Genomic DNA, 12500 nt, shown 5'->3' on the forward strand with positions numbered 1-12500 from the left:
TGCATCAAAAACTCAATACCTCCATCTATCAACTCGACACAAGCTTTCAGACAACTATCCCCTCTTCTGCAGCGACACTCAACTGTCCCCCTCTTCTACACTGAACATTCTTGGTTTGTCCTTCACATCTCATCTCTAGGTAAAACAGCTTCTATGAAATTAGGCGTTCTGGGTCTTCTCCGCCAGTTTTTTTTTTTTTTTCTTTTTTTTCTCACCCCCTACCCACAAGCTGCTGTGTACAGGAGCCTTATCCGTCCATGTAAAGGCTATGCTTCACATTTATTGGGGGGTTCCATTCACACCGCTCTTTTAGACAGAGTGGAATCAAAAGCTTTTCGTCTTATCAACTCCTCCTCTCTAACTGACTGTCTTCAGCCTCTTTTTCATCGCCGCAATGTTGCATCTCTTGTTATCTTCTACCGCTCTTTTCATGCCAACTGCTCTTCTGATCTTGCTAACTGCATGTCTCCCCTCCTCCCTCGGCCTCGCTGCACAAGACTTTCTTCATTCTCTCACTCCTATTCTGTCCACCTCTCAAATGCAAGAGTTAACTAGTATTCTCAATCATTCATCCCTTTCTCTGGTAAACTCTGGAACTCCCTGCCTGCTTCTGTATTCCACCTATGTTGCGAGGTTGTAAGTAGAAATTATTCCTCAAATCTATAATCAGTAAGGCATAGTAAATAGGAAATGAGACTTCAGAGTAATCAGAAAGGAAAACTGTAAGTCACAAAATTCATAGTATGTTATATTCTTTGATAATTGCGGGTGTACGCAGCAGCCATGGCCTTGAGACGTAAGGTGTTGCCAGATGTACATCCAACCTTTTACCTGAACGTACAGTTCTCGTTTATTTATAGGTATTTATAATGTAAAGACGTACTGATTTATTGCACATACTGTAAGGTTGTGAAAGTATATGTAGAGGTGAGATTGAAAGCTTTAAAAAATATAAAAGTAAAATTCCGCTTCCCAAGTCTGATATCGTGGGCTCTGAGGAGGGAAATAATCTTGGAATCAAAATCGCATGGTAGCCACACTTGCATTCATACCATGGGAATAATATAATATAATATAATATATATATATATATATATATATATATATATATATATATATATATATATATATATATATATATATATATATATATATATATATATATATATATATATATATATGAATCGACTTGTTATTTTCCCTTTTCTGTCATTTTACGGGGTAAATAAGAAGCTTAGGAAAAAGAAATGCAGCCTGACAAGACCACTATCTCTGACAAAGCGCAACACTGTACTGGTTAAAAGTTTTTCCTTTGAAATGTTATTACAAGTTTTCTTTTCTGTGATGCCTGTCAGCACTACGTATATTTTACTTTGTTTATACACATCTTAACACTGTTCCTCGAATACACCTTGCTGTGGCTCTTATGGTCTCTGATGCTGGATGTGAGGCTTAAAATTTCGTTACTTTATGGTGCAAACGTTTCTTATGAAGATTTAACGATAGGAGTTCGTTAAAAAGTTTTCCAGAAGTATTTCTCAAATTTCTTCGCTGAATTTAAATGGCATACGCATGTATAACATTAGCTTCTCTGAAGGACGACCAGAAATACGCATCCTATTTTCCCAGAATACAAAGAGGTATCTCTTGAATTCTTTGCTCTGTGGTCGTGCTCTCCCTTCCTGCCGTGTCGTGAAATGAAAACAAACAGAGGCACAAAGCATTACTTTTCCCAGGTGGTCTGTTGATGCAGTTATGAATAAAGAAGTATAAAATTTAGGTTGAGAGCATGACATAATCCACTTCTCAACTCTCTTTCAAAACAAATACCACCTGGTAAAGTAGAGCAGGAAATCGACTGCTTGCAAATTATGGTGACACACTGAACGCACGGCTGCACTAACTCACTTTGCCAGAAACAATGAACGCAGAGCAACATAACGTAGGTCAGGTGAGGGCACAACTGCTGAGCAAGGTCAAGGCCACGCTTCTTGAATTTTCCTGGTCAGGTTCTGGTCAACGGACTTGGCAGCGTCCCGACTCATGGTCCGCCTGACGCTCGCCTGCAATCCGGTGACACACGGCGTCCAGGGAACCATTTGTCACTCCCACAGTCGGCTCAGGTCGGGTTGATGCTGCAATGGAGAACCCCCTTAGGTTTGCGGCACTGCACCGTAAGCCTCCAGCCAACAGCCGTGCAGGGAAGCACATTCATAGCCGCACCTCCCCACCTGCCGCCTTAATGAATATGGCATTACTAACGTCTGGACTGTTACGGCCAGCAATGATCGCAGCCTGACATGCAAGACCCTCATTCTCAACACTCTCCTCCTGGCAGTTACTGATTAACTTATTTGTGAGTTTCTCGCTTTGTTCTGTCATTGAACAACTACAAGGCTACCAACAAAACATTAGTGAAATCCTCAGATATTGCAAAATCATTTCATCTTTAGATTTTTCTCTGCATGTTGAATATTTACGTTACGAAAGGAACACATTGTACATTTCATTTCAAGATATTTTCTTGTCACTATAATATTGAATAAATAAATATATATATATATATATATATATATATATATATATATATATATATATATATATATATATATATATATATATATATATATATATATATATATATATATATATATATATATATATATATATATAGTTATAGTTATAGCTATAGTTATAAAGATCATAATGTATATAAAACATATCTAGTAATTTTCATTTTAGGCATTTAAAATTTCAAACTTCTAACCTAAAAAAAAAAAAAAAGTGACATGATGAACGTTGACATGTTGATTGCAGCCTCCTTGGACGTTGTGACGCAGCATTTCAAGCCAGAGAGCTGCCGTCTAGTCTCCTCAGCCAGACGAATCGCTGCTTGTCTCTTCGTGAGGGGCCCGATGGCTTGAGTCACGCTTAATCCACTCATCCTCGAGAACCAACACACCTTTATATCTAGGTTGTGAAGATAAGCTTTCCTGACGAAGGATTGAGGGCTGGACGGTGTGTGTGTGTGTGTGTGTGTGTGTGTATGCCAAGATGGGTGGGTGAGTTCGCGTTGGTGTGAGTGGGTGGGTGGGTGTGCGTCCATGTCTTCTGAGTAACGAGAAACAACACGTTCATAAGGATTTACGTAAATTACAACTGTATATATATATATATATATATATATATATATATATATATATATATATATATATATATATATATATATATATATATATATATATATATATATATATATATATATATATATATATATATATTATAACAGCCCTCGAGCTCATGGGACTTCGCTCCCTCATCCGCCACTCCTCGAGACGCCCGCAGGTTGGGAATCTCGATCTACCGCTCCACTTACATCGGGGCTTCAGACTCAAGCCTCGGACACCAAACCCAAGCCACCTCCTGCCTTATGGTCGACACCTCAGGAGTCTACTACACACATCAGAGGATCTACTTCCCTCTCCCGGGAGCTTGGATTCTGGGTCATCTTTCACACAAGCATAGCAGAACACTCACAACACTCGTGCACACACGTTCACGTCTCCACTCATTACACCAGTGCTACCCTCACGTCGACACGCCACACGTTACACCTGCACACACCCTCGTTATACAAGTGCTACACTCACGCCACACTCGCACACACACACACGCATAGACAACTGCTGAGCCCGTGCCATCACTACAAGTATTTCATACTATATATTGTTAATTTATTGTCCTGCTTCATTCTTGTTCTTTTTTTTTATTTTTATTGTTCCTATTCAATATATATGTATGTATATATATATATACGATATATATATATATATATATATATATATATATATATATATATATATCGTATGTAAGCAAGCAACTGAAGGTAAGTGTGATAAAACTACCTACTCCTAAGCAACCCCATGTCCAGGACTTATGGACGAGTGTACAGTGCAGTAAGTTGCCAGCTTTTATTATAGGTTGTGTTTAAAGACACCCCAAGGCCACACCTTCCTCTTCTGAATATGTCCAAGATGTGTTGAAACAAATGTCTGTATGTAAGAAATGGCTTTATATGTTGATGTGATTTTAATGATGGTTTATTTTCTAAGAAAAACAAAATTGATGGTATTATCAGAAATAGCAGACTCACACCAATGATAAATGAGCCCACTAGGATGACGTCAAGCACAGCCACAGTGCTGGATGTGATCATCACTAATAAACCAGAAAGTGTTTTGGCCACCTCTGTTGTTCCCGGGCCAGCACCTGATCATGACCTAATTGGCATTACAATAAATATCAAGAAGACGGAGAGAGCATGAACTAAAATCTTTTCGTCACCTTGGTAAATATAACAAGGACGCTTTGTGAGCTACTCCTGCCAGAACCCCATCATTTTGATCAAATACTGACCACAGGCCACGTTCATCTACAACTTGATATTTTAATACTAATTTTATGAGTTGTCTGGATGCGTGTACTCCTTTAGTAACTAAGGCAGCAAGCAGACCTGCAGCGCCTTGGCTCACTGAGGGTTTGCGTGTAGCAGTGAGGCAGCGTGACGACACCCGCACCAAGCTGAGGAGAGACAGACACAATATTTGTCTGCAAAAGCAATACGCGAATGAAAAGAAAGAAATAAAGTCTCCTATTCGTGCTGCTAAAATAAAATTATCTTAAAAGTCTAATAAGAGCAAGCAAAATTCATCGGCCATATGGAATGTGATAAAATAATTAGTTCCCGGCAAGAAAAGCAGCTCGAGAAAAATATGAACTTCATAATGTCTTTCAAAAAGCAGAATAATTTAATAATTTCTTTGCCAATGTAGGAAAGACAGCATGTGACAACGCAGCAGACAGTACAGAGCAATCAGTCATCCCCCTGGACCCTTCTCTTTGTAAAGTGCAGTAGTGTGACTGAAAAATTCAGACCCAAGCCAGTAGACACCAACACACTCATATTAACAATAAAAAGTCTTAACCAAACACGTTCTGTGGGCTCAGATGGAATTTTGCTCAAATTTATCAAGGATGCCTTATATTCTATTGCATCTTACCTGCCATGCGTCATAAATGGCTCAAATGTTACCGGAGTATTTCCTCAGGCTTGGAAAAACGCATGTGTCGTTCCTCTGCTAAAGAAAGGTGATTTTAATGATTCAAACAATTATCGTCCTGTTCCTTTTGCAGATGACACAAAGATAGGTAGATTAATTAGTTCAGAATCGGATGCCATCGCCTTGCAGGCAGATTTAGATAAAATGAATGAATGGACGGACAGATGGCAAATGCAATTTAATATCAATAAATGCAAAGTACTTAGCGTAGGTAGAGGAAACCCACACAATAGGTACACATTAAACAACCAAACTCTGGTAGGTACAGGGTACGAGAAAGATTTAGGAGTTATAGTTAGCTCTGAACTCCGTCTAAGAAAACAATGCATAGAAGCCAGAAACAAGGCAAATAGGGTACTAAGATTAATTTTTAGGAGTCTTAAAAGTAGAAGGCCGGAAGTAATATTAAAGTTATACTTGGCGCTGATCAGACCTCATCTAGACTACGCTGTGCAGTTCTGGTCCCCACATTACAGGAAAGATATAGGTCTATTAGAATCAGTACAGAGGAGAATGACTAAAAGGATACAGGGGATGAGGAGTATTCCTTATGAGGCGAGATTGAAGTTGTTAAATTTACATTCTTTAGAGAGACGCAGGTTAAGAGACCTGATAGAAGTCTTTAAGTGGTATAAGGGTTATAACAAGGGAGATGTAAGCAAAATTCTTAGGATCAGCAACCAGGACAGAACAAGAAATAACGGGTTCAAGCTTGAAAAATTTAGGTTTAGGAAAAAGATAGGAGGAAATTGGTTCTCAAATAGAGTGGTAGATGAATGGAACGGACTCAATAATCATGTAGTTAGTGCTAGGACACTAGAGAGCTTTAAGAGAAGATTGGACAGGTTTATGGATGGGGATAACAGATGGAAATAGATAGGTATATTTCATACAGGGACTGTCACGTGTAAGCCTGGTCGCTTCTTGCAGCTTCCCTTATTTCTTATGTTCTTTTTTTTTTTTTTTTTTTTTTGTTACTGGTGCTCTCCAAAATATTTGAAAAAAATTGTATGTCAACAACTTTTAGAATTTTTTAGAGGATAACAAATACATTTCTAACAGCCAGTATGGTTTTAGACCTCATCTCTCAACTGAGTCTGCGCTAACTATTATAACAGATAATATTTACAATAATATTGACCACAAGAGAGTGTCATTGTTGACGCTGTGTGATTTGTCTAAGGCATTGGACAGTGTCAGCCATGATAACCTCCTGGCAAAGTGTTCTCACCTCAACATAGACTCCTTCAACAACTATTTATACAATATGACTCTGTCAGTCAAACTGCAAAGGGCAACACCTGCTAAAGTAAATGTCCATTTCGGTGTCCCTCAAGGCTCCACCCTTGGACCAGTACAAAAAAAAAAAAAAAATAATAATAATAAACGGTTTATTCTTTAGGCAGTCAACAAACTGAAAATGTACATTGGGGGTGGGGAAATACTTGACATTAATCCTAAAGGTAAGTCAAATCTAGAAGAGACTATTGATTGATGGCTCGCACCATGGTGGGAATCGCACTGAGTCTGTACAGGTCCGTACGTGGCGCCTTTAGGGGCGTTATCTTGTACTGTCCACTATACATGTTAATGACATGGCTAAGTGCACCAGTGACTGTATTTTAGTTCAGTACGCGAATGACACTCAGTTTCTTCTCTAGGTGTGCTACAGCACACCTAGAGAATATCATTAAAGAAGACCAAACCATTCTTGTTAAGGCAAAAGAATATTTTCTCAAGAATGGATTAATGACCAACACTAATATAACACAGTGCATATTTCTCGGTGGCAGACACTTGCTGTCATAGCTGCCTCAAGACACTGTCATTAAATATGATAGTACTTTTTATGTAATTTATTTATTTATTTATTTTTTCACTATAATCTTGGTTTTACTATGGCTTATGACAACGTTTTATTAAATTTTACTAAAATTTTATTTATCTGTATTTGCACTTTAATTTCGTGCTTTACCTTTGTGTCACTCTATGCTCTCTTACTATAGACTTTTATTTGTCCAGTTAAATGTTTACCGATGTTTAGCTAATTTTACAATGACTTTTACATGTTGTGATATCAGTCATTAGGGCAATGATGTACACAAAAGAATGAAAACAATTTCCTATCCAGCGGTGTAGAGCACAACCATTGGGCTCTCGCAGAGTTTTGAGCTTCAGAGATTTGAATGTTAAGCAATTTCTCGATGTGCGTGGTGCTTCCATTGTTGCATTGCTGACACCTTCTCTCGTCAGTCGCCTTCCATCAATAATTAACCTCTCTATAAAGAGTTGCATAGTGATAAGACCACCATAGATGACAGTGAAGGAAGGAATGTGAAGCAGCACAGAGACGGACAGACATGGACACGTGGGAACACGAGGGAGGCTGCAGGAAGGCGTATATATTATGTGGGCGATGTGTGAACCGCTGATTGTATAAGCAAAGGGAAATACTCACTTTATTCCACTGTGACTGCTTTTAGCCAAAGGGATTGTTAATACTGCTGCTACTACTAATAATATTAATAACAACAATATACCTCGTAATGAAAATTATCGAACTTGTACCAAGTCGCAAATTTATGTAACCTCTTTTTTTTTTATTGTCATTTAATGGTATTCGAGACTTTACAATACGTCTAAGTCTTCAGTGTCCATAACACTGCTAGCACTACTTGTAGCAGTAGTAGTAGTAGTAGTAGTAGTAGTAGTAGTAGTAGTAGTAAGTACTTATCATCAGCCACTTGGCGTAATGATTGGTACACTGAGTTCATAATATGTCAGTATATCCAGAAATTGCTCAGTTTTTTTTTTTTTTTATGATGAGACAGAAAACGATCCCTTGTGTAAGATAAACTATAGTATATCTATCCCTGTGTTTGTTAAGCTGAAGCACTACACGTTACGTAGTGGAATTTGAAAATAAAAGGAATTCGAATTGCTACATCAAAACAATGAACACTAATGAAAAGTTAAATGCTAGGAAGATTGGTGCAGAGAAAGATACAGGCGGTGTTTCCAGGCGGTTCCTCCTTTGAAGACCAAGAGATTGATCTCAAAGTGTGAGACCTGCTGGATCACATTTGACAGTCACACACAACATACTTCATGTTTTCTCTAATGCTAACTCGCTTGAAGAGGGCAGAACAGACAGGCAGAGCTCACTGCCTTAATGAATGATTGCCTCACAGACACACGCACATTTGAGGGCAACAAACACAGAGGCAACACCCGAGGCGCTCACAGCAAAAGGTTCCCACCTCGCCTCGCTGGCAAACTGATTCCTCGACTCGAGTCAACCCAACTCATTTTTCATCGCAAGTCGGCAATTTTCTTTTCGCTGCAAAATTAAATCACTTTCGGAAACTTGGGACCAAATTTATTCAGGCCGGGGAAAGACTTGGTGGACGCGGTGGAGGAGCAGGCGGCCGACTGGAGCTGGCTGGATCTGGGCCCAAGGTCCACGCCAGCCTCCTCTTCTGCTCCACCTACGAAATTGTTAGCGTCACTTGCAGCCCCTGACAGCCCAAGGAGACGCCACCACACACCCTACGGCAAATACTGCCAGCCCAGGAGCCCTTTAGGGGAGGACTGTGCTTCCTCCATGGCAGTGTCCGGCGAATGGTGGGTGGCTCTTGGTCACCATGACCTCGCGTTCACTGTGAGGGGCTGCAAGCGTCGACGCCATTGCCCATTGGATTTAAATGGACCCTGAAGGAGAGAAGGGTTCGCCTCTATGTATCGTGTATCATCATTGTGGAACGCATCGTGTATCATCATTGTGGAACGCATCGTGTATTATCATCGTGGAACGCATCGTGTATCATCATCGTGTATTATCATCGTGTATTATCATCGTGGAACGCATCGTGTATCATAATTGTGTATTATCATCGTGTATTATCATCGTGGAACGCATCGTGTATTATCATCGTGTATTATCATCGTGTATTATCATCGTGGAACGCATCGTGTATTATCATCGTGTATTATCATCGTGTATTATCATCGTGGAACGCATCGTGTATTATCATCGTGTATTATCATCGTGTATTATCATCGTGGAACCCATCGTGTATTATCATCGTGTATTATCATCGTGTATTATCATTGTGGAACGCATCGTGTATTATCATCGTGTATTATCATCGTGGAACCCATCGTGTATTATCATCGTGTATTATCATCGTGGAACGCATCGTGTATTATCATCGTGTATTATCATCGTGGAACCCATCGTGTATTATCATCGTGTATTATCATCGTGGAACGCATCGTGTATTATCATCGTGTATTATCATCGTGGAACGCATCGTGTATTATCATCGTGTATTATCATCGTGGAACGCATCGTGTATTATCATCGTGTATTATCATCGTGTATTATCATCGTGGAACGCATCGTGTATTATCATCGTGTATTATCATCGTGGAACGCATCGTGTATTATCATCGTGTATTATCATCGTGTATTATCATCGTGGAACGCATCGTGTATTATCATCGTGTATTATCATCGTGTATTATCATCGTGGAACGCATCGTGTATTATCATCGTGTATTATCATCGTGGGACGCATTGCATCATGTAATCATCGTTGTATCATCGCTTTACTTACACTAACACAACACAAAACAACACAACACACGGAAGAGAACCTTTTTGGGGAGAAAGGAGCTTCTTTCATCACACACAACACAACACAACACACAACACAACACAACACAACACAACACACACACGGAAGAGGATCTCTTTGGGGAGAGAGGATCATCTTTCATCACACACAACACAACACAACACAACACACACACGGAAGAGGACCTCTTTGGGGAGAGAGGATCATCTTTCATCACACACAACACAACACAACACAACACACACACGGAAGAGGACCTCTTTGGGGAGAGAGGATCATCTTTCATCACACACAACACAACACAACACAAACACAAACACAACACAACACAACACAACACAAACACACACACACACACACACACACACACGCACACACACACACACACACACACACACGCACACACACACACACACACACACATAATATTATCTAATAAAATAACAACATAATTACAAAGACAGCAACAATAGTGAGTGATCATGACAATATGTAATGCTACAAACGGTTCCTGGCTGCAATGACTCAAATTCCATTCACATTGTGTCACCCGCCTGCAGCTCAGCAAAATAATCTTTCAAGACATCACTGCCATCAGCGGAATCACTGTTGAAGAGAAACTGATTCCGTGTCCGTTTCAGTGCCACAGTAACCTCTCCATGGTGAAAGTATCCTTTGAAGGGCTGAGTTACCTCCTGCAGATGCTTTCTCACTTCAGTCACAAAGAGCAATTCATACGTCTGTCAGGAAATGCAGAGTTCAGACCATCACGGCTCCTGACTTGTAGTCCCTTAGTAGCACTGCTGTTACCGCTTGCGGGGGAGGAAGTGAAAGAGTGAAGATGAGAAGATGAAGGAGTGAAGATGAGAGGATAGAGGAGGCGGGGAAGGAAGGGGAGGAAGTGAAGGAGTGAAGATGAGAAGGAAGAAGTGAAGGAGTGAAGGTGAGAGGGAAGAGGAGGAGCAGGTGGGAGAGTGAGTCGTGAGGGTGTTTACACTAAAAGCTAGTGACCTATGGTTAGTGCCATAATGAAACCCTTGTGGTGGTCAGGTGTTGTGGTGTTCGCCACACTCCTAACGGCAGAAGGGTGGTTGCCACCAACACACACAGACCTGTGTTCTGCACCCGTCGCCCACGCTCATTCACAAAGCCCCAATACGTGTCACGATCCCTGTTATCTTTCCAAGAAAGTGGATGGCACACTGATCCCAGAAAGTTCTAAAGGTCTGGATTTTTAAAGGCCTCGAGCACCTAGCCGACCTATCAGAAATCGCCAGCTATCAAACCCTCTCACAAACCCTCACCTCGGCACAGCACACCAGAAATCACCTCACTGCCTCATCAATGTTGGGGAGGAAAACACACTTATTCTGTATAATAACAGCATATATTAATAATAATGTTAACTCACAAACAAATTGAGGTAGTACACATTAAAGGAAATTAGGGAACAAATTTCTAGCCTAGACCAACACAGGATAAATCCCACTCACTCACTCACCATAGATTCCCCCTTTTACTGAGGCTCTTATATCGCCTCCCTTATTGCTCAGAGGCTATGCACATCAATACCTGACATTCCCGTCACTTCACAAACCAATAAAACCCTTCTACTCCTTCAAAGGCCGCTGAAATATTTTCCCCAGCTGCGGGAATTTCCCCAGACGCTGTCACCGCGTCCCCAAATAACAATTCCCGTATTTTACCTCCTCAAACCTCACAAGACATCACCAACATCACCATAGATCACCTGTAACGCCACAACACCTTCCCCAAGGACACCAATAACACCACAACACCACCGCAGCCCCAACCACAAAATGGCCGCCTCTCACCCCGACACTGTCCCCTCAGGACACCATCCCCTCAGCGTTACATAACCAACACAACTCACCAGCCACATTGCAGCGGACAAGAGCTCTTGGTACCACAACAGACTCACCAGCCTGATCCTGGATATCAAGGTTATACCGCCACATCACTAATATACGTAAGTGTACAATACATTAAGTGTGCAGCAGACAGAGCGTGATGACATTTGTAATGAGCACCTCAAACTGATGCTACAAAAGTGACGCTACAACAAAACAACATACTTGTGGTGTTGAGTGTTTTATATAATTATAGACGTGACCGGACTCAGAATAAACTGTACCGTGTGCAGCACTGAGGGTTCATTACACCTGTCACACCGAGCAGCGCCATCAGGCTGCCACAATTGCCGTCACCGTCACGTCTCGTACCTGTGTCCACAGTTGCACAGCAGGGTAAATACAGAATCACGTCCGCTTCTTTCTGGTAAATGAAACTTCCAGACAACTATCCACTCTTCTTCAGTGACATTCAGCTGTCCCCCTCTTCTAATTGATTAACTAATTAATTAGAATTAATAAAATTGAAGAAACTACTAACAACAACAACAACAACAACAACAACAACAACAACAATAACAACAAACAACAAACAATAATAATAATAATAATAATAATAATAATAATAATGATAATAATAATAATAATAATAATAATAATAATGTATTCCCTGGTATCTATATAGGCCTACCATTCTCTCTTGCATTCTCTCCACAGGCCAATTAAAGCATCACAACACAAACATGTACTATCCAGGCAACTCTCTCAAAACACCAGTTCTTTTCACCTCGTCATTTCTTATTCTATCGATCCCACCACGTTACTCCACACACACACACACACACACACACACACACACACACACACAC

General features: G+C 40.4%; 1 long non-coding RNA gene across 3 annotated transcripts in view; it reads right to left on the bottom strand.

The window, feature by feature from the left end:
- The window catches only part of LOC135098860 (uncharacterized), a 128934-nt gene that overhangs the window by 9618 nt on the left and 106816 nt on the right, over positions 1-12500 (bottom strand). Inside the window, exon 5 of one of the 3 annotated variants that reach the window (XR_010267453.1) lies at positions 1909-2135. This is a non-coding gene — a long non-coding RNA (uncharacterized LOC135098860). Of the gene's footprint in view, positions 1-1192; positions 2136-4034; positions 4582-12500 lie in introns of those variants that run through there. The other 2 variants (XR_010267452.1, XR_010267455.1) reach the window with 2 other exon arrangements.

This window comes from Scylla paramamosain, unplaced genomic scaffold (genome assembly GCF_035594125.1).
Source record: "Scylla paramamosain isolate STU-SP2022 unplaced genomic scaffold, ASM3559412v1 Contig88, whole genome shotgun sequence".
Classification (NCBI taxonomy): Eukaryota; Metazoa; Arthropoda; class Malacostraca; order Decapoda; family Portunidae; genus Scylla; species Scylla paramamosain.